At 48.3% G+C, this 21,608-nt stretch overlaps 1 protein-coding gene across 1 annotated transcript in view; it reads right to left on the bottom strand.

Annotated features, from left to right (window-relative positions):
* The window catches only part of LOC144802665 (cytosolic carboxypeptidase 6-like), a 689,851-nt gene that overhangs the window by 156,932 nt on the left and 511,311 nt on the right, over positions 1–21,608 (bottom strand). The gene's annotated exons all lie outside the window — the stretch shown is intronic.

The raw sequence follows: 21,608 nt of genomic DNA, 5'->3' as shown, positions 1-21,608 counted from the left end.
GCTTCCTCTTCCAACGGTGAGTCTTCTCCCTTCTTCCCATCTAAAAATAGGGGGGCAGCTGGGGCATTTTTTCAAGGCCTGGACTTCTGTCACGGGGGACCCGTGGGTTCTGCAGACCATTCAGGGTTTTCAAATCGGGTTCCAAGGAACGCCTTCCCCGTACACCAGATCGTGTCCCCTACAGTTCTCTCTCCATGACTCTTCCTTGGTCGATGAGGAGGTTGCCTCTCTCCTGTCCAAAGGAGTGATTGTCCCCGCTCTTCCTCATCGACAGGGTTTCTTAAGCAATATTTTTCTTGTAGACAAAACGGATGGGGGCAAGCGCCCAGTGATAAACCTGAGCAGCTTGAACGAGTGGCTGGTATAACACCACTTCAAGATGGAGGGCATCCACCTCCTGTTAGACATGCCGCTTCCGAACGATTGGATGGTATGCCTGGATTTGAAGGATGCCTACCTGGTGGTCCTGATCTTTCCCCCCACCACCGTTTCCTGCAGTTTCTGTGGCGTGACCAGGTTTTTGAGTACGCCTCCCTCCTGTTCTGCCTTTCTTCGGCCCCTTGGTGCTTTACCAAGGTTCTCCACCTAGTGGTGGAATGGTTGAGAGCTTGGGGCATTTGGATGATCATCTACCTCGACGATATCTTGATTATGGACACCTGCCCACATCGTCTTCTTCAACATCTTCAGATGGCAGTGAACCTCCTTCAAGGTCTTGGTTTTGTCATCAACGAGGCAAAGTCTATGCTTTCTCCTTCACAAGCCCTCACCTTTCTAGGTTTCGTGATCGATTCAAAGTCCTCTACTCTCAGCCTTCCCTCGCACAAAATTTCAAAGATCCGTCACAAGCTGAGGAGGATTCTTGCCAGAGCCTTGCGCGGGTGGTCGGTCTACTCTCAGCCTCCATACAGGCGATCTTCCCGGGTCTCTTGCACTATCGTGCCCTGCAGTGGCTCAAGTGGTACAAAAGGGGGTGGTGATGGACGGAGCATCTGAACCAATAAGTGGCTCAAAGCGTCTTACCTTCGCAGGGGGCTTCCCTACTCTCACAAAGTAGCCCTGTCCGAGGACGCAAGGGTTGAGATTCATTGGTGGTTACAACACATGGAAGCGTGGAACGGTCGTGCCATCTTCGGGTCCGCTCCAGACTTAGGGCCCCATTAGGATGGCAGGCGGACTTTGTCCGCCCGCCATTCCGACGTAAAACGGGACCACCCGCCATAAGGGCGGCGTGCCCGTGGGGACCATTAGTATACGCCCGCCACACTGGTGGGCGCATCCCGCATTTTTAACATTGCGGTGGGCGATGCTGAAAGCACCGCCCGCCGCAATGCTAAAAATGCACATTGGCGACTTCAATGCACAACGCGACAGGCACCGTGCGGTGCCTGCCACGTTGTACAGTGAAGTGCAGGAGGGTACCATAGGTACCCCCCATGTGCACCCCCCACCCCTCGGAGTTCCTGGGTGCCCGCAACAAGCCCCCACAAGACATTCCCACATGCCTTTCCGTGGCGGCAACACCACCATGGAAAAGCATGTTCCCGCCCACATCCTAATATGGATGGCGGTGTCTAACAGACACCGCCACCACGTGAAATGCTTTTCCGCCTGGTCAACTCGTTGACTGAGCTGAAAAGCGGCGGACGGTCTTTCCGTCCGCCGCGGACCCCCCATAGTAATATGGTGGGGGGAAATGGGTGGCGGGCGGGGAAGGATGTCGGGCGCATCGCCACCGCCCGCATGGCGGTGGCGCTGGCGATCCGCCCGACATCCTAATGGGGTTCTTAGTTATCGAATCAGACGCCTTCAATCATGGCTGGGGTGCCAGGTGCGGCGAGTTCTCTACAGGAGGATTGTGGTCTCCGGAAGAATGCAGTTTACACATCAACTGCCTGGAGTTACTCGCTGGCTCTTTCGCTGTATGTTGTTGGACCAAGGATCGCATTCAGTCTTCTGTCCTGCTCAAAATGGAGAATGTCTCAGTGGTCCGCTATATCAACCATCTGGGGGGCACCAGTTCCAAGGCCCTCTCTGATTTGGCCGCTGGGTTTTGGCAATATTGCCTGGAGCACCCCGTCTCGGTGACTGCATAGTACCTTCAGGGTCAGGAGAATATTGTAGCAGACTTTCAGTCCCGGCACTTCAGGGATTCCATCCTCTGGAAACTGGACTCGGGGGTGTTTCGACACTTGAATGGCCTCTGGGGTCCCTTCCCCATCGATCTTTTTGCCTATAGGCTCGACCACCAGTTGCCTCGATACTTCTTCTGGAGGCCGGATCCCCTGACAGTGTCCATGTATGCGTTTCTCCAGAACTGGAGCCTGGAAGCGGGCTATGCTTTTCCCCCCTTCGCCATGCTGACGCGAGTCATGGCACCAAGGAGCCAAGTTGGTAGTCCTCTCTCCTCTGTGGAGGTCTCAGGTGTGGTTTCCAGTTCTTCTGGAACTTTCTTGGAATTCTCTAATCCTACTCCCCCTGTTCTCTCGTCTCCTTCTCAATCTCGAAGGGGATCCTCATCCTCTAATTCTTCAGAACTCGTTGCGGCTTGTCGCATGAAGGATTTCTTGGTGGAAAGCCCAGCAATATATTCGGTAAATTCCCCGCTATATAACAACTGGGAGAGAACGGTCTAGTGCACTGGCTCATAACCTGTGACCCAAGGGCCCCTGGGAGTCTGCAAGGTTTGCTCTGGGGACCCGGGACTGTTTACAAAATTAAATTAAATAATATTAAAATTAATATTTTATCATTGTCATCTGTCACTTCCAACACCTCTGGCTTTTTGCCTATTGATGTTTCACAGCACTTCAAATGACTGCCTGCATTTTAACTGGAAGCATTTTCCAGTGAAAGTCTGACAAAGAGAGTGGCATTTTCTTACCAACCAAGAGTTTGATATTGTTCAAAAGGCTCACTGGGGGGGCGTGGTCTGGCCACACAGGAAGATGGCCGCCTGCTAATAGAGCTCCACCGAGGGATAGACCCCTGCAGAGCTTTCTTCACTTACCTGCTTGTACGGGTCATTTCCAGACCGACTGCAGCACTCGGCATGGCATGAGGATTGCTCCGGTGTTTTCCTTTTGCAGCTGACGGCTTTCGTTCCCGAGATGGTGGAGAGACTGTGAGGAGGCTGGTCACAACGACGCGCACTGAGGTCTTCGCGTGCTTCCGGCGCCGCGCCTCTCCTCAGCGAGGGCGGCGTCCTCATACTACAGGGCCGCGCCTCCTTGGATTGTAGGCCGCGCCCCCTCAGACGATGAGGGCGCGCTTCACTGCAAATTGCCTCTCTTAATGCTCCTTGCTCTCTTTTTAAGCACACAGCGCCCTCCTCGGGATATTGTTGTAATGGCTTTTTTGAAGTTACCAGCGATTTATGATGAAAAAGACACCATAAACAGGGAAAAGAATGGTCGTCTATAGAACTGGCACACTCGTCATTCTAATGAAGTGCTTTCTCATAGTGACATGTATTCTACTGTCCAAGTGCATTAGTATGCTTGCAGGTCTCTAGTAACATGACTTTTTATTTTATAATAATTGTTATCACCTGCAGAATCAGCCTCTGACTGTCCCTTAATCAGTCAACGTTACCGGTACGGGCAGAATTAATTGCAGCAGTACCGTTTCGTCTTCTTTCTTGACTGTTACCACTTGGCTTTGGCGTTTTTCTTCAGTTGTATTAAGGGACATATATGCTATTTGGGTCAGAATACCTTGACTCTACCAGCTTCATCACTACTCCTTAATGTGTCCTCTTGCTTTCCTACTGTGACACTTTGCCAGTTCCGCTTATAACGGAGGAAGCAGCATTTGCTGTATGCTGCTTGTACGCATACATCTTCTTACCTTCCTGTAATTTGATGCACCTCTGGCCTCACCATTGCCTCATATTCCAAATATTCCAATTTTTCCTCCATTCGCTATTGCAGACCACCGTTACAACGACACAGAGACATGTCTAACAGTAGCAATGGTAGTCGTGGGCCTAAACAACCACTTTTCAATGAAGTGGTAAAACAATCCTCTTCCTTGACAGCTAAAGGTAATGGTTCTACGTCACCTCCTTCGTCGCAAGCTGCATTACCTCAGAGTGATAAGTCTCTTTCTGACACGATGCAACGCATTTTACAAGAACTTTCTGGGGTCAACCGACGGTTAGAGGGCCTGGATATTGCTATGACTTCATTGTCTGCAGATACTAAGTCTATCAGGGCAGAACTTGCTACTTTTCACACCAGGATTGACGACATTGACTCTAAAATAATTGTCATGGAGGGTCGACTGGATTCTGTTCAGGGTTCAGATCAAGACCTACTCTTCCTCCACAGTAAGATCATCGATTTGGAAGATCGCAGCCGAAGGGACAATATCCGTTTTTTTGGATTTCCAGAAAATATTGAAAAGCAAGACATGAAGGCCTTTCTTTGTGCTGCCCTTCCCACTATGACTGGAATTTCTTTTACTCCTCCTCTTGAGCTCCAACGTGCTCATAGACTGGGACCACCACGTTCTGGATCTTCTGCAAGACCTAGACCAATCATTGCCTGTTTCCTTCGGCATGCGCAAACTAGACAAATTCTATCAATGGCCCGTACACGTGGCTCCTTTCTGTTTCAGGGTCATACCATTCACATGGCTGCAGACTTCTCCAAAGAAACGAATGACCGGAGGAAGGCGTTTCTTTCCATGCGACCCCAGTTACGTCAAATGGAATTCAAATATGGATTATTTGAACATGCACGCTTTCGTATTACTAGGAATGGAGAGTCCAAAGACTTTTATGACCCTGTGCTCCTACAGCAGTTTCTGGATAGTATCAGGTCCGATGATATGGAAACTCAGTCTTCTTCCAATGCCCAATCTTCTCAATCCAAGCCCTCATCTACGACTCCATCAACGTCCCATTCATATACATCTCCTGAGTCTAGACAACGTGGCAGAGACCTTACTCGTCTGCCTCGCTCTCAAGATGACAGGAACTCGGCTCTACGCTCTGTCTCTTCTCACACTAACACGCCGCAAAGAGACAAGTCTAGATCGCCTCTTAAGACGCCATCTGATGCTGACTGAATTCTTTTAATGCTTTAATGCTTTATTACTTTTCTCCTTATATAAGCTTATAGCACAGTTTACAGTTCACAATGCTTTTGTTGTCGCTTAATACATTGAGATTTTATTGCATGGTATGATAAGGTTTATTTTTCATTAATGTTTTATATAGTGTTCTATGCCCTGTTGCTCTTCTATATATTTACTGCTACTATGTGATTTTCAGTTTTGTGGTTATTTAATCATTTTCCGGCTTTGTTTATTATACGTTGTAAGGCTGTTATCCATTTCACAGGAGACCTTTATTTTTTCCCATGTTCATTCCCCTAGCTACGGTGTTGTTATTGTTATTGCGCTTATTGTTCCCGCCCAGGTTTTATATTACCGTCGTGTTCTTTTTTGTAGTATGGTCACTTTTGTTCACAGTTTTTCGTATTGTGGCTTATACCTTCTTGCTCTTTTATATTTTTGCGTTAGCCATTTCGACTCCTTAGAGTCTTTACCTGATCACAGGTTTCCTTCACAGCTGTTATCTTATACATGGCAATCCTTTTCCGATGCATTCCTTTCCCTTTGACACTATGCTTGTTGTTAAATTTGACATTATTTATTTCCTACATTCCGCTTTGAACGATTTCATTTATTTTTTCTAATACTTTCTGCTGTTCTTCATGCTTCTATTCCTATGCATTTTTACCCCTCCTTATTATGGTACCGGACCTCTTCCTTCATCTTATTTAACTTTCATATTTCTTTTACTTCACTTCTCCCACTTCTTATATTTCTTATTTCACTTTCCTTGTTTTCATTTCTTTCTCCGCATATTCTTCTCTTATTATATGATTCTCTTAGCATGTTCTAATAATTTTTATACAATATTGCCTATGTTCCATGAATGTATTGTATGTTTTCCAACTTTAGTTGTTGCAAATTTGTTCTAAATACACTTTATAGTGTTTCGTATTAACACTTACTTCCCCAGACCCCTATTCTTCTTTGCTTGAAGGGGGTCTGACTTCCCTTGGCGTTGCTGTAGGTGCACCCAGACCCGTAGTTAACAGTTTGGGTTTCTTTTCTTTCTTTCTCTTTTTCTCTCCTCTCTAGCTTTAATACTTTTTCTTTCTATTTCTACTAGCTTTGTTTGTTCCAGTTTTCACTCTGCCTTCTTAATCCTTTTTTCCTTTCCTTTCCTTTCCTTTTCTTTTTCTTTTCCTCTTCTCCTTTCCCCTTTCATCCAGAGTAACAACTGTATTCTGCTACTTTTCTTTCTTTATTTTCTTTTCTTCTTTTTCTTATTATTTTCTTGTTCGGTGATTTCCTGGAATGTTCATGGGCTCACCCACTATATCAAGCGCAAGAAAGTTCTTTCTTACTTGCAAATGCATTCTAAACATGTAGATATCGCCTTACTACAGGAAAACCATTTGGACGATGTTGAATCTAGTAAGCTTAGCAGGGATTGGATTGGTAAAGTCATTCATAGCAGTGTCTCCAAGCCTGATCCCACCAATCCTAACCCTGTTCGTAAGTGTGGGGTGGCCATCCTGTTTCGGAAATGACTTCCGTTTACAATTATTAAGACATGGACTGATCCAGATGGTTGATATGTATTTGTCAAATTGAAAATTGGGAACTCTTTTATTTGTCTTGGTTCTGTTTACGCTCCACTGGGTCCCAAAAAACAATTCTTCCTTCGCCTTAATCGTCTTCTTACGGAAATAAATGCTTCTCAATTTCTCATTGGTGGTGATTGAAATTTGGCACCGGATCCTGCTCTTGACAGAACAGGTTGCATTGACACTATCAACGCTTCGGACAGAGCCCTCCTCTGTGACATTCTTGCTGACACTGGTCTTGTTGACCACTGGAGACTAAGTCACCCGCAGGATAAAGAATACACGTTTTTTTCTTCTACCCACGGTACGTTTAGCGCCTTGATTACTTTCTTCTTTCGCAACATTCAGTCCGATTGGTTACTGATTCCAAGATTTTAGAAGCAGCTCTATCTGATCACTCCCCTGTTCTTCTATCTCTAGATTTGGGTCTTATGAGTCCGGGGCGCAAATCGTGGCGTTTGAATGTCAACAAATATAAAACGCCAACGGGTAAACTTCTTTTGCAGTCCCACTTACGTGATTATCTCCTCCATAATGAGGATTCCGTTTCCTCTAAAAGAATGGTCTGGGCAGCTGCTAAGGCAACCATCAGAGGTCAACTTATGCGAGACGCTGCTCTTTATAATAAAAAGAACGCTACCAAGCAAATTGATCTGGAAAAGGATATTCGCCGACTCTCTCAATTATATATTTCAAAACCAACTCTCCAAAACCGAAAGTTATTGGAACAGGCGCGCATGTCCCTCAATACCCTTTTTACTTCTAAGGCGGAATATGCCTTACAAAAGATGAAAGGTCGTCACTACGAACAAGGGGAAAAAGCTGGTCGGTTATTGGCTGCGCAGCTGCGACAAAGAGAAGCCGCTATGGCGATCCCAGCAATCAAATCAAGTGGTGGTGCTATCCTTACTCGCCCACAAGATATAGTCGAGGAGTTTGCCTCATTTTATAGATCTCTCTACTCCCCAAACACTCAGGTAGACACGCTAGCGATGTCTACATTTTCTAGATGACGTACATCTTCCGCGACTCTCCGATGAGGGTAGGGCTTTACTTGAGGGAACTATTATGAAGGAGGAAACTTCCTCAGCTGTATCTGCCTTACCGTATCATAAAGCTCCGGGAGATGATGGTTTTCCTACGAAGTTTTTTAAATGGACTGGTCAGAGTATGATTGATACTGCCTTTGGGGAAGCCGAGGAGGAGTCTTCTCTTGGTTCTATCTCTAACAAAGCCATCCTAGCAGTCTTGCCCAAACCTGGCAAGGACCCTCTATTGTGTGGTAGGTATTGTCCTATATCTCTTTTAAATTCTGATGTTAAGATTCTTGCTAGCATTCTCGCATCACGACTCCGCAAGGTTTTACCTTCTTTAATCCATAACTCCCAAGTAGGTTTTGTTCCCGGTCGTTCCTCTTGAAACCATTTACGCACTCTCTCCCATGCCCCATGGTCAGCTAAGCATCTTACCGGTGATGCCCTACTTCTTTCTTTGGATGCTGAAAAAGCATTTGACCGCATAGAATGGGATTACCTTTTTTCTATAATGCAAAGATTTGGATTAGGAGATCAGTTCATAGCTAAAGTGCGACTACTTTATGATGGTCCATCTGCTCAAGTTAACTGTGGGGGTTTCCTCTCTTCTCCATTTCCTATCCGGAGGGGCACCCGTCAAGGCTGTCCACTCTCCCCTCTTCTTTTCCTTTTGGCTATGGAGCCTCTGGCTGCTGCAATACGTCAATCGGTTGCTGTGGTGAGCGTTCCTCTTCCAATTGGTCACTCAAAAATTTATTTATATGCAGATGATATTCTTCTCACCCTCACTGATCTTCCACGTTCTCTCCCTGCTCTCCTCCGTGTCATTGATGATTTTTCTTCTTTCTCTGGCTATAAGATAAACTGGGATAAGAGCGAAGCCTTACCTATGTCCATTGGTACTACAAAGAATGCACTCTCTGGTTTTCCATTTCATTGGCAACCTTCTCGGCTTAAATACTTAGGGATACTCCTTGTGAAGGGGCCCCGCTTTCTTCCCCGCCCGGATTGCCAGTTCCCCGACACTCACCGCTATTGGATGGGTCTGCAACCCCCGCATCCGCAACCCGTTACAGAGGAACCGCCATGACACGGAGACTCCCGCCCCTCTCTGTGTTACAGGAGCCAATCAGCGAAAACCGCCAACCGGAAACACTTCCTTCCGACCCCGGAAATCCCGCCTCGGAAGCAGCGACAGAACCAGTGAAAAACAGACGGGACGCTCAGAAGGTGGTCGGAGAATCGTGGCAGGACGCTCGGACCGGAGGAGAAGACGGAGACGAGGCGAATCCAGGAGAAGACGTGTGGTCAGAAGATTGGTGGAGTCCCTGAGGAGGTGGCTGAAGAGCGGCCGCAACTCCAAGGGAGAGTTGCGGCGGACCGTGTGAGTACGAGTAACCAACCCCGGGAGCACGCTAGGTGCTCGTTGTATATATAGTGTAAATAATCTTCCCCTTTCTCTTAGGCACTCTTAGTCACGAACCACTTAGAAATAGGCCCCATCTTGCATTGTATAGTACCTGTAAAGCACTCCCCCTGTGTTGCATTCCCCCCTTCACACACTCCAACTCACTCTTTTCTGTGTCCCCGTCCTTCGTTCCTTCTCCCGAGCCCTACCTACCTCACGGACCCTTCTTCCTCTCCTCACGTCCCGGTGTTGGTGATAGGAAACTCACTGAGTTCCCTCAGGACTAACGGTGCCTTCTTGTCTCTTGTTGCCCTCCGAGGTACCTCCCCTGCGCCGGACCCGACCCGACGGCCCCAGGACAGATCAAGACCCCAACATCGGAGAAGATCCCGGACGAGCCCCCAAGAACCCGGAAGACCCTTGGACGCCACATTGTTGTATCACCTGTCCTTTTGCCTCTTACTGTTTAATAAACTACCGGCATAGCCCACTACATCCGGCCTCCTTGCCTGCTTTTCCGGCCCGCCGCTCACCCCCCACCACATCTGGTGTCAGAAGTGGGATCTGCCGGAAGCATGGAGGCCGTCATGAAGAGAATGGCCGACTCCCAGGAACAACTGGGTAAACTGATGGAACAATTTTTGAAAACCGCTGAAGATGACAGGGGCCAATTACACGACGTCCTCAAGGGCCAAGGAACTGTGCACGAACAAGCCATGGGCAAGTTGACGGATGCCCTAGGACAACCAAGACCCATGACCTCTCTCCCATCTGTAGTCCTTCAGAAGTATGTCCCGGGGGAGGACCCGGACTACTTTTTCACCAATTTCGAACGTTTGGCCCAGGCCGCCAACTGGCCAGCAGAGCGCTGGGGTCAATACCTGGGTCCTCTTTTGACTGGTGAATTGCAAGCCGCCTATCAACAGGCGAACATACAAGGTAACAACCCGTACCCGGATATAAAGAAATGCATTCTGGAACGCCTCGGCGTGGACGACGATACGTACAGAGTAAAACTGAGACAAGCCAAGGAAGGGCCTCAAGAGAATCCCAGAGCCCTCTCTTTCCGGATCAAAGACCTTGCCAACAGGTGGTTGAAACCAGAAGCATCCACAAAGGAAGAGATCATGGGCAAGGTCTATCTTGAACAATTCCTAAATTCCTTGCACCCGGCCACCCAGAGATGGGTACGACAACATTCCCACCTCACTCTGGACACGGCGGTTGAGGTAGCATGTGCCTATTGTCGGGCTCAGGAACTGCAACGCACCAGAGAGGAACCCACCCATAAACCACACTATGGAACGACCTCTCGGCCTTCCCGTCCACTACCACCACGGAGACCAGAACCACCTCCTCTCATGGCCCCACCGGTCATGTATCGTCCGCCTAATCCTGGCCCTCAGTGTTACAATTGTGGTGGCTTTGGACACATAGCTAGAATATGCCCACAGAAGGAGGAGCCGATGGAGATCGGCATCGTGCGGAACTATGTCTGCCACACCCCGGGGGCTACACCACCTCCATTTCACTGCCCGGTGTCTATCGACGGACAAAGAGTCCTTGCCCTAGCCGATACAGGCTGTCGCCAAAGCGTTCTCCGTCCTCAGGATCTAGCCCTCCCTGTGGGGCCCCCTACTGGAACGGTAGCCATACAGTGTGTCCACGGGGACACCAAAAGTTACCCCACAACCCAGGTGCAGGTACAACACCCCGGTGACCCTGGTACCAATCTAACGGTCGGTCTTGTGCCGAAGCTACCCGAACAGGTCATCCTGGGAAGTGACTACTCCGGTCTTCCCCTGCTGCTGCAGGATACCACCGACTCCCTTGCCCAATGGTGGAGAGAGGCCCCCTATTCCCAGGACATGTCCTCCCAGACTGCAACTCCGAAACCGCACAAGTCAAAAAGTCAGAGGAGACAGGAGAAGAAACACCATACCTATCCCACGGTTATCGAGGACCACCCATGGGAGACCGACAGGGAGTTCAGGGCAGCCCAACAAGAGGATCCACTCCTACAAGAAGCCTGGGGAAGGGCTCTGGACAACGAGGACCCCTTACAAGTAGGTCCCTACTTTTTCACGAAAAACGGACTGTTATACCGAAAGGGGGGAGCTCACCAGAATGCGCAGTTATTGATTCCCGGCCCGTTCCAAGAGAAGGTTCTCTTCCTGGCACACAGTCACCTATTAGGGGGTCATTTCGGGGATGAAAAGACCAGTCAGGCAGTCCTTGATAAATTCTACTGGCCAGGGGTGCACCAGCGCGTAAAAACCTATTGTCGCGAATGCGCGGTCTGTCAAAGACACAGCCGATATCGGCCACCAAGGGTACCTATGAGACCTCTTCCCCTCATCGATATCCCATTTAGCAGAATAGGGATGGATATCATAGGTCCCCTCCTGCCCTCACGAAGCGGGTGTCGCTATGCCTTAGTCATAGTAGACTACGCCACCCGCTTCCCCGAAGCCATTCCATTGCGCCAGCCTACAGGCCAAACCATCGCCAAAGCTCTTATTTCGGTGTTTTCCCTGGTTGGGTTTCCCAGGGAAATCCTGACCGATCAGGGCACGCCTTTTGTTTCAGCCCTCCTAAAGCAAGTCTGTTCCCAACTAGGAATAAAACAGATCAGAACCTCAGCGTACCATCCGCAGACGGATGGTCTGGTTGAGCGTTACAACGCCACGCTGAAGCAAACTCTAAAGAAATTGATAGGACTAGAGGCCAGACGCTCGGAGGATATGTTGCCTCTGGCGCTTTTCGCCATTCGGTGTAAAACGCAAAGCAGTACTGGCTATTCCCCATATGAACTGTTGTATGGTCGGCCCCCTCGCACGTTGCTGGACATGGCCCAGGAGGCCTGGGAGGCAGAACCCGAACGGACCCGGCCTTTGCCGGAGTACATAGAGAACTTAAAGACTCATCTAGCAGAAATACGGGACATAGTCCGACAAAACCTAGAACGAGCCCAAGATGCCCAAAAGACTCAATACGATAAGGGCACTAAAAGTCATGTCTTCGCTGTGGGAGACTTAGTCCTCCTGATGATGCCCTCATCAGACCACAAACTCCTGGGACAGTGGCAAGGTCCTTTTACCGTCAGGCGACAGGTCACCCCGGTTACTTATGAGGTCGAAATGGATCCCACTCGGGGTTCAAGCCAGATATACCATATTAACCTCCTGAAAAAGTGGGAGGGACCCCGACCTGTCCTGTCCGGTTCTACGTTGCCCTATTCCTTCCCCTTTGATCCCTGCCTGGATCCCGAGTTGTCCACCTCACAAAAACGGGAACTCCGAGAAGCGTTGTTTCTCGTTAAAGGGGTCTTCTCTTCTTCTCCCGGACGAACCACGATCACCGAACATGCCATAAACACAGAACCAGGGAAAGTCGTCAGAATGCGACCGTACCGAGTACCCGAAGCCCGGCGAGCCGTCATAAGCAGAGAGATAGAGGACATGCAAAGGATGGGAATCATAGAACCCTTAGTCAGTGATTGGAATTCCCCCATTGTCCTTGTACCAAAACCTGACGGGTCTGTCAGGTTTTGCATCGATTTCCGGGAGGTCAACAAAGTATCCACCTTTGACACCTATCCCCTACCCCGGATGGACGAAATGGTCGAAAGGATTGGTAGAGCCAAGTACATTTCCACCCTGGACCTCTGCAAGGGCTATTGGCAGATACCCCTCAGAGAACAGGACAAAAAGAAGACTGCCTTCTCCACCCCAGAGGGGTTATTCCAATTCACAGTCATGCCGTTTGGTCTTCATGGTGCCCCAGCCACTTTCCAGCGAGCCATGAACCATGTCTTAAGGTCCCACTCTCTGTATGCAGGAGCCTACCTGGATGACATCGTCATCTACAGCGATAGCTGGTCGCAACATCTTACCCATCTATCCAAGGTCGTTGCTTCCCTTGGCTCCTATGGGTTTTCCATCAACCCCGCTAAGACCACCCTCGCTGCACAAACTGTTAAGTATTTGGGTTTCCTCTTAGGTGAAGGACTGATACGACCCCAGAAGAGCAAAACCGAAGCCATACAGTCCCTTCCCTTCCCGCAAACAAAAAGAGATCTGAGAGCCTTCCTGGGACTCCTGGGATATTATCGGAGGTTCGTACCCAAATTTTCCCAGAGAGCAGCCCCCCTTACGGACCTCCTAAAGAAATCCACCCAAACTGAAGCCGTGCTGAAAAACCCCACCTCCTTGTTATGGCAAGCATTTGCCGATCTCAAAAGCGCCTTGACCTCCAGCCCGGTACTGGTAAGCCCTAACTTTGCCCTGCCCTTTGTGTTACAAACAGACGCCTCCGACCAGGGATTGGGGGCTGTCCTATCCCAGAAAGACGATCAAGGGTACGAAAGGCCTATCCTGTATCTCAGCAGGAAATTATTCCCCAGAGAGACAAACTATGCAGTAGTAGAAAAAGAGGCCCTCGCGATCAAATGGGCCATCGAAAGCCTCCGCTATTACTTGGAGGGCCGAGACTTCACTATCTACACAGATCACGCTCCATTGGAGTGGATGGCCCGGAACAAAGGACATAATGACCGGGTCCTTAGGTGCTTCCTGTCCCTCCAACCCTTTCACTTCAGAACTCACCATCGGAAGGGAACAGACCAAGGCAACGCCGATTTCCTCTCCCGATACCCCTCCTCACCAACCCGTACAGGAAAGACAGCTAGGGGAAGGGGATGTGGAGGGGCCCCGCTTTCTTCCCCGCCCGGATTGCCAGTTCCCCGACACTCACCGCTATCGGATGGGTCTGCAACCCCCGCATCCGCAACCCGTTACAGAGGAACAGCCATGACACGGAGACTCCCGCCCCTCTCTGTGTTACAGGAGCCAATCAGCGAAAACCGCCAACCGGAAACACTTCCTTCCGACCCCGGAAATCCCGCCTCGGAAGCAGCGACAGAACCAGTGAAAAACAGACGGGACGCTCCGAAGGTGGTCGGAGAATCGTGGCAGGACGCTCGGACCGGAGGAGAAGACGGAGACGAGGCGAATCCAGGAGAAGACGTGTGGTCAGAAGATTGGTGGAGTCCCTGAGGAGGTGGCTGAAGAGCGGCCGCAACTCCAAGGGAGAGTTGCGGCGGACCGTGTGAGTACGAGTAACCAACCCCGGGAGCACGCTAGGTGCACGTTGTATATATAGTGTAAATAATCTTCCCCTTTCTCTTAGGCACTCTTAGTCACGAACCACTTAGAAATAGGCCATATCTTGCATTGTATAGTACCTGTAAAGCACTCCCCCTGTGTTGCATTCCCCCCCTTCACACACTCCAACTCACTCTTTTCTGTGTCCCCGTCCTTCGTTCCTTCTCCCGACCCCTACCTACCTCATGGACCCTTCTTCCTCTCATCACGTCCCGGTGTTGGTGATAGGAAACTCACTGAGTTCTCTCAGGACTAACGGTGCCTTCTTGTCTCTTGTTGCCCTCCGAGGTACCTCCCCTAAGCCGGACCCGACCCGACGGCCCCAGGACAGATCAAGACCCCAACATCGGAGAAGATCCCGGACGAGCCCCCAAGAACCCGGAAGACCCTTGGACCCCACATTGTTGTATCACCTGTCCTTTTGCCTCTTACTGTTTAATAAACTACCGGCATAGCCCACTACATCCGGCCTCCTTGCCTGCTTTTCCGGCCTGCCGCGCACCCCCCACCGCACTCCTCAATAGGGGATTAGATAACGTTGTCACGGACAATTTAACTCCTTCAATTGCACAAATGCAAAGAGATTTCGATAAATGGAAGGCCCTGGGTTTATCCCTTTGGGGACGGGTTCAGGCGATTAAGATGGTCATCCTACCACGTTTTCTTTATGTTTTGGGTATGCTCCCTTTGACTATTCCTTTGGCTACTCTTCGGTCCATTGATTCAAAAATAAAAAAAATTATATGGGATACAGCTAAACCGCGTCTCACCTTAGCCAAATTAAAATCCCACCAATTGCAAGGAGGTTTGGGTCTTCCCTCTATCGAGCATTATTCCCTTGCCCTTCATCTTTCCCATCTTTCTTTCTTTTTACCTAAGTCTAAAGACATCCCTCAATGGGTTCCACATGAACGCCATTTATTGGCTTCTAATTTACAACAAGGGGTGGTGATGGACAGAGTCTCTGAATTAAGCAGAATACTCTCACCCTGTCAAGAGATCAGGGCTAGATCCAACAACGTTTTTTAGCTCATTGCACCATCCCAGTTTCAGAACCTGGCTGTATGCAAATTAGTCTGTCCCTGGCCCAGTGCATCATGGGAACAGGGCAGACCAGACTACAAAAGCCAATTCTTACACTGGAAAGGAAACAAGCTTCCGGGGACCGGTTTCTGGCATTTCAGCCGTCTTCGGCCCGGCTTGCTTGAATCCTGATGGTGCAATGAGCAAGGGACTCACATCTGAGTATACCCTTCCACGCTTAGGGTGGACAAAATAATTTACAACAAGGGGTGGTGATGGACAGAGTCTCTGAATTAAGCAGAATACTCTCACCCAGTCAAGAGATCAGGGCTAGATCCAACACCGTTTTTTAGCTCATTGCACCATCCCAGTTTCAGAACCTGGCTGTATGCAAATTAGTCTGTCCCTGGCCCAGTGCATCATGGGAACAGGGCAGACCAGACTACAAAAGCCAATTCTTACACTGGGAAAGAAACAAGCTTCCGGGGACCGGTTTCTGGCATTTCAGCCGTCTTCGGCCCGGCTTGCTTGAATCCTGATGGTTCAATGAGCAAGGGACTCACATCTGAGTATACCCTTCCACGCTTAGGGTGGACAAAATAATTTACAACAAGGGGTGGTGATGGACAGAGTCTCTGAATTAAGCAGAATACTCTCACCCAGTCAAGAGATCAGGGCTAGATCCAACACCGTTTTTTAGCTCATTGCACCATCCCAGTTTCAGAACCTGGCTGTATGCAAATTAGTCTGTCCCTGGCCCAGTGCATCATGGGAACAGGGCAGACCAGACTACAAAAGCCAATTCTTACACTGGGAAGGAAACAAGCTTCCGGTGACCGGTTTCTGGCATTTCAGCCGTCTTCGGCCCGGCTTGCTTGAATCCTGATGGTGCAATGAGCAAGGGACTCACATCTGAGTATACCCTTCCACGCTTAGGGTGGACAAAATAATTTACAACAAGGGGTGGTGATGGACAGAGTCTCTGAATTAAGCAGAATACTCTCACCCAGTCAAGAGATCAGGGCTAGATCCAACACCGTTTTTTAGCTCATTGCACCATCCCAGTTTCAGAACCTGGCTGTATGCAAATTAGTCTGTCCCTGGCCAGTGCATCATGGGAACAGGGCAGACCAGACTACAAAAGCCAATTCTTACACTGGGAAGGAAACAAGCTTCCGGGGACCGGTTTCTGGCATTTCAGCCGTCTTCGGCCCGGCTTGCTTGAATCCTGATGGTGCAATGAGCAAGGGACTCACATCTGAGTATACCCTTCCACGCTTAGGGTGGACAAAATAATTTACAACAAGGGGTGGTGATGGACAGAGTCTCTGAATTAAGCAGAATGCTCTCACCCAGTCAAGAGATCAGGGCTAGATCCAACACCGTTTTTTAGCTCATTGCACCATCCCAGTTTCAGAACCTGGCTGTATGCAAATTAGTCTGTCCCTGGCCCAGTGCATCATGGGAACAGGGCAGACCAGACTACAAAAGCCAATTCTTACACTGGGAAGGAAACAAGCTTCCGGGGACCGGTTTCTGGCATTTCAGCCGTCTTCGGCCCGGCTTGCTTGAATCCTGATGGTGCAATGAGCAAGGGACTCACATCTGAGTATACCCTTCCACGCTTAGGGTGGACAAAATAATTTACAACAAGGGGTGGTGATGGACAGAGTCTCTGAATTAAGCAGAATACTCTCACCCAGTCAAGAGATCAGGGCTAGATCCAACACCGTTTTTTAGCTCATTGCACCATCCCAGTTTCAGAACCTGGCTGTATGCAAATTAGTCTGTCCCTGGCCCAGTGCATCATGGGAACAGGGCAGACCAGACTACAAAAGCCAATTCTTACACTGGGAAGGAAACAAGCTTCCGGGGACCGGTTTCTGGCATTTCAGCCGTCTTCGGCCCGGCTTGCTTGAATCCTGATGGTGCAATGAGCAAGGGACTCACATCTGAGTATACCCTTCCACGCTTAGGGTGGACAAAATAATTTACAACAAGGGGTGGTGATAGACAGAGTCTCTGAATTAAGCAGAATACTCTCACCCAGTCAAGAGATCAGGGCTAGATCCAACACCGTTTTTTAGATCATTGCACCATCCCAGTTTCAGAACCTGGCTGTATGCAAATTAGTCTGTCCCTGGCCCAGTGCATCATGGGAACAGGGCAGACCAGACTACAAAAGCCAATTTATTGGCTTCTGGCCCTGGTTTGTCCCTTCTTTATGGCAAAGGTTCCAGTTCTCTTGACCCCAAAAATCCTATATTATCTGCTATGTATAAGTCTTGGCAAAGAAGTCATCGTATCCTTAAATCTAATTCGCGACTTCATATTAACGCTCCTATATGGTCTAACTCGGCTATTCGGGTTCGAGGTCGCACTGTGTCCTGGCCTCTGTGGCAGGAGGCAGGTATTTACTCCTTGGAACAACTGTTCCATGGTGACAATTTTAAATCCTTTCCCCAATTCAGTGAGGAATTCCATCTACCACCCACACAATCCTGTAACTATTCACATCTTCAACAAGCTATCACAAAACATTAGGGGCCCCACCTGAATTGTTGTCCGCTTCTCCTATTTTATCCTATCTGAATTTATGGGGAAATTTTAGGGGTGTCACTTCTGGTCTTTACAAGACTTTCTTACATCCTCTTTTTTCTCAACCCCTTTCAAAAGCTCTTCAATTGAAATGGCAATCACGCCTATCTGTGCTATGCTCAGACACTCAGTGGGATCTCATTTTAGAAGGTTTACATAAGGGTGTTCGAGAAGCTCGTCCTAAATTCTGTATTTTTAAAATTCTCCATGAATGGCACTGGTCCCCGGTCAAATTACATCATGCTAAGTTACTTTCGCATTCTTTGTGTTGGAGATGTTCTGCTTCCGGTTGTGATATCACACATATTATCTGTGAGTGTCCTTGTACTAGATCATTTTGGCTTTTTTGTACGAGCGACTTTGGCTCATTCTATGGCATTGCCTTTGCCCTTTACCTCAGCAAATATAATCATACATGACTTTCGTGGCCTTCCAAAGTTTACTAAACCACAGACTCGTCTCCTCCATACTGCTCTAGCCACGGCAAAAATTTGTATATTGCGTCATTGGAAGTCTTCATTATCTCCTTCTCAGGAGGAGTGGTTGGTGGTCCAAACAGCTTCTTACAAACGCATAATTTATAATTTGCAGGATCAAGCTTCCATTTTTCTCCAAGTTTGGTCCCCATTCCTAGAAACCACAGTGGATGATGACTCTGACTCTATCTCTACTCCTTCTTCTACAGCGACTCTTCCTTCTTAATTCCACCTTCTTCGCACCATGTTCAATCTCTTTTATTCTTCTTTCCTACGCTTATTCTCATTTTTCTTACTTCCATTCTACTTCACAATTAGTTTTGTTACTCTGGGGCTTCTTTTCTTTTTTCTCTCTCTTTCACCTAAACTTTCCTTTTCTTTAGTTTCTTTCTTTTTCTTTTTCTTTTTTCTTTTCTCTTTTCTTTCTATCCTTTTCTTTTATCCTCACTCTTGCCCTATGAATTTTGGAGGATTTGTTGTTTTATACCTCCTTTGTTATATCTTATAACTTATCTCCTCAATTAGGCTATGTTTCACTTTATCCTCTGCATATGTATCGGCATTTGTGCTTTATCTAAAATGTTCTTAATAAAAAAGTTCAACACAAAAGGCTCACTGCAGGACTAAAACGAAGTCAATTAACCAGTATGAAAAAGAAGCAGCCTTTCTAGTCCTGGCAAGGCACACCACCCGCTGAGAACATTTCCATTTCAATAAGCCCCACCCACCAAGAACCTATCCAACTAACCGCAAGTACATGCCAGTTCAGTGTGACTCAAGTTCCACCTTAGCTTTTAGCTGCTTAGTTATAAGTCTGCCTACCAAACTGAGACCTCAACTCCATTTAATGAATGAAAATAGATTTATAAAGTATGCTGCTTCTATAGGGAGTGTCCTTGTCCTGTTCACCACTGAGCTGGTTCTCCTGGGTCATGCATATGGAAAAGGGCAGAGTATTCCAGTGTTTAGCAGCTAAGGCAGGGAAAATATTCACAATTTTCTAATGCGAGGGACAGAGAGAAGGAAGGCAGTGGAGGATCAGAGAGAAAATAATGAGATATCTGATCAATTTCGTTTTGATGCAGGAGTGGCCTGAATTGTTGACAGCTTGGTGGATCAGGCAAAGAGACTTACACATGGAGTGCCTGATCAGTAGCCAATGCATTTTGTGACGATGGGTGGTGGATATCCGGTTATGTAGGGGAGTCAAAGAATGAGATGAACCGCTGTATTCTGGACCTCTTGCAAGCAACAAATTAGATAGATAGGTGTGAGATATTTGGTTACTGATTGTGGGGGGTTGAAACCTCACTCAGGCAACAACCACAATCTTTGTCAAGGTGAACCACAAAAGTCACTAAATCAACTGAGGGGTAGCATGAAAAAGAAACTGAGGGAACATGGCGGCCAGCTAGAGAAGTCGGTTGGGAGCTTCCTCCTTCGAGTGTCAGTAAGAATTAATGTGTATGCTCCCTCCACCACCCTCTCTTTAATCCCACCTACCTGGAGTCTTGTAGTGCTGGAACCCTCCCCTGATGCGGTGGGTCAAACTGCACTGGTTCAGAGCAGCCAGGGAGCTCCACTGGAGATGAGTCGCGCAGTGCATCTCATTCAGAAGTGGTGCAGGCAGAGTCAGTACTAGCTCGCCAACAGACTGCTCAGGAAGAACAGATGGGATCTCCACCCCCAGCTTGAGCAAGAAAGTGAGAGAAAGCTCTGAAGCACACCAGTCCAAGAAACTCACAAAGCCTAGAGATTCGCTGGTATGTGTCACGCAGTAAAGAGGCCTGTGGAAAAGGAATCGATGCAGGCAAAAGTATCATGGAACACAGAGAGGGTTAGAAGGTTATGGAGGAGACTTGGCTTCTGCTATGTGAGCGCAAGAGTGTAGGGGTACAGAGACACATGAGAAGGGAACGTGTGATTCTAAGGAAAAGTTATATGTTAAGATCCACTAATTCCCTTGTTGCCGACTTTGTAGTAAACCAAGTTGTCGGTGGGGGAAAGGAGCAGCAACAGGTTAAACCAAGGGCAAATGTAAGGAATTCTTACAGACCCCAGGAAAAGTATCCTCAAAGGGAGCGCTTACTTTAATTGGGGACCACACCAACTTGAGAATTAGGAGTACTAAAATGATGCAGTCCTTCTTTAAGTTGAGGCTGGACTCAGGAGTTCACACAAGAGCTTTAGGGCAGAAAGAGGGTGACAACGATTTGTTTGTGAACGGGGTTCGAAGTCTAGGCGCATGGAGGGGGCAATGATGGTAGGGGGGAAGTTAGGGAGCAGACGCTGTACACACAGATATACTCTTCGTAAATTGTTCTGGCCCTCTTGCAATGGAAGATCCAGAGTAGGAGACATTATCGGATTTAGTGGAGAGTGTAAAAATAGAGGCAGGCCGAGAGATATGTGTAGGAAAGTAAGATCTGATTCTTTATGTTACCCCCACTTTTTGCTTCAAGTGATACTGTTTTTGACTAGTCTGACTGGGATCCTGCTAATGAGAACATCAGTCTATCTACTTTCTCCCTAAACTGTTATGACATGTACTTAGGTATACTCCAGGTTGGATACTGGAGTACCCTTGTCAGTCTCTAGTATATGGTACCTATGTACCCAGGGCATAGGTACCCTAGAGACCTCCCATGGGCTGAAGCATGTATTATGTCACCCAGGAAAGGCCATGCAAAGTGGATCTACATGCGTGCCATTGCGGCCTGTGTAAGTTGGTGCATGCACCACTTACTTAAGATATTGATTTACTAAATCTAAGGGTCACTACACCTAAAATCTATAAGTCACCCCTATAGCAGTCCTTAACAATCCTGAAGGCAGGGTGCTTGGTTCTAAGTGAGAGGGTGCCACTGCATGAGCAGGACACCCCTGCAGCCAACGGAGTCCATTCTCCTAGGTTGTCAGTGATGCAGCCATTTATGACATATAGAGTGGCATTATGCAAACGCGTGATGACCAACTCTAAAACGGCTGAAAGTAACCCTATCGTGTTTGGTGTCTAACATTGTGAATCATACCCCCACACCGGTAACTGGTGTGGGAGGTATGATTCTACCCCTCAGAAACGAGCTTTCTAGTCCCGGGCAGCCCAAAATGGTTGCTGCAGACCAGAGACCCATTTCTGCCCTCCTGCTGCTGAGCCAAACTCGAGCAGGGTAAGGCAGAACAATAGGCATCCTGTCACAGGGAGGTCTGACCACCTCCCAGACAGGATTTAGTGT

This window comes from Lissotriton helveticus, chromosome 1_2 (assembly GCF_964261635.1).
Source record: "Lissotriton helveticus chromosome 1_2, aLisHel1.1, whole genome shotgun sequence".
NCBI lineage: Eukaryota > Metazoa > Chordata > Amphibia > Caudata > Salamandridae > Lissotriton > Lissotriton helveticus.
The sequence above is the reverse complement of the archived record's forward strand: the minus strand, read 5'-3'. Positions and strand labels throughout refer to the sequence as shown.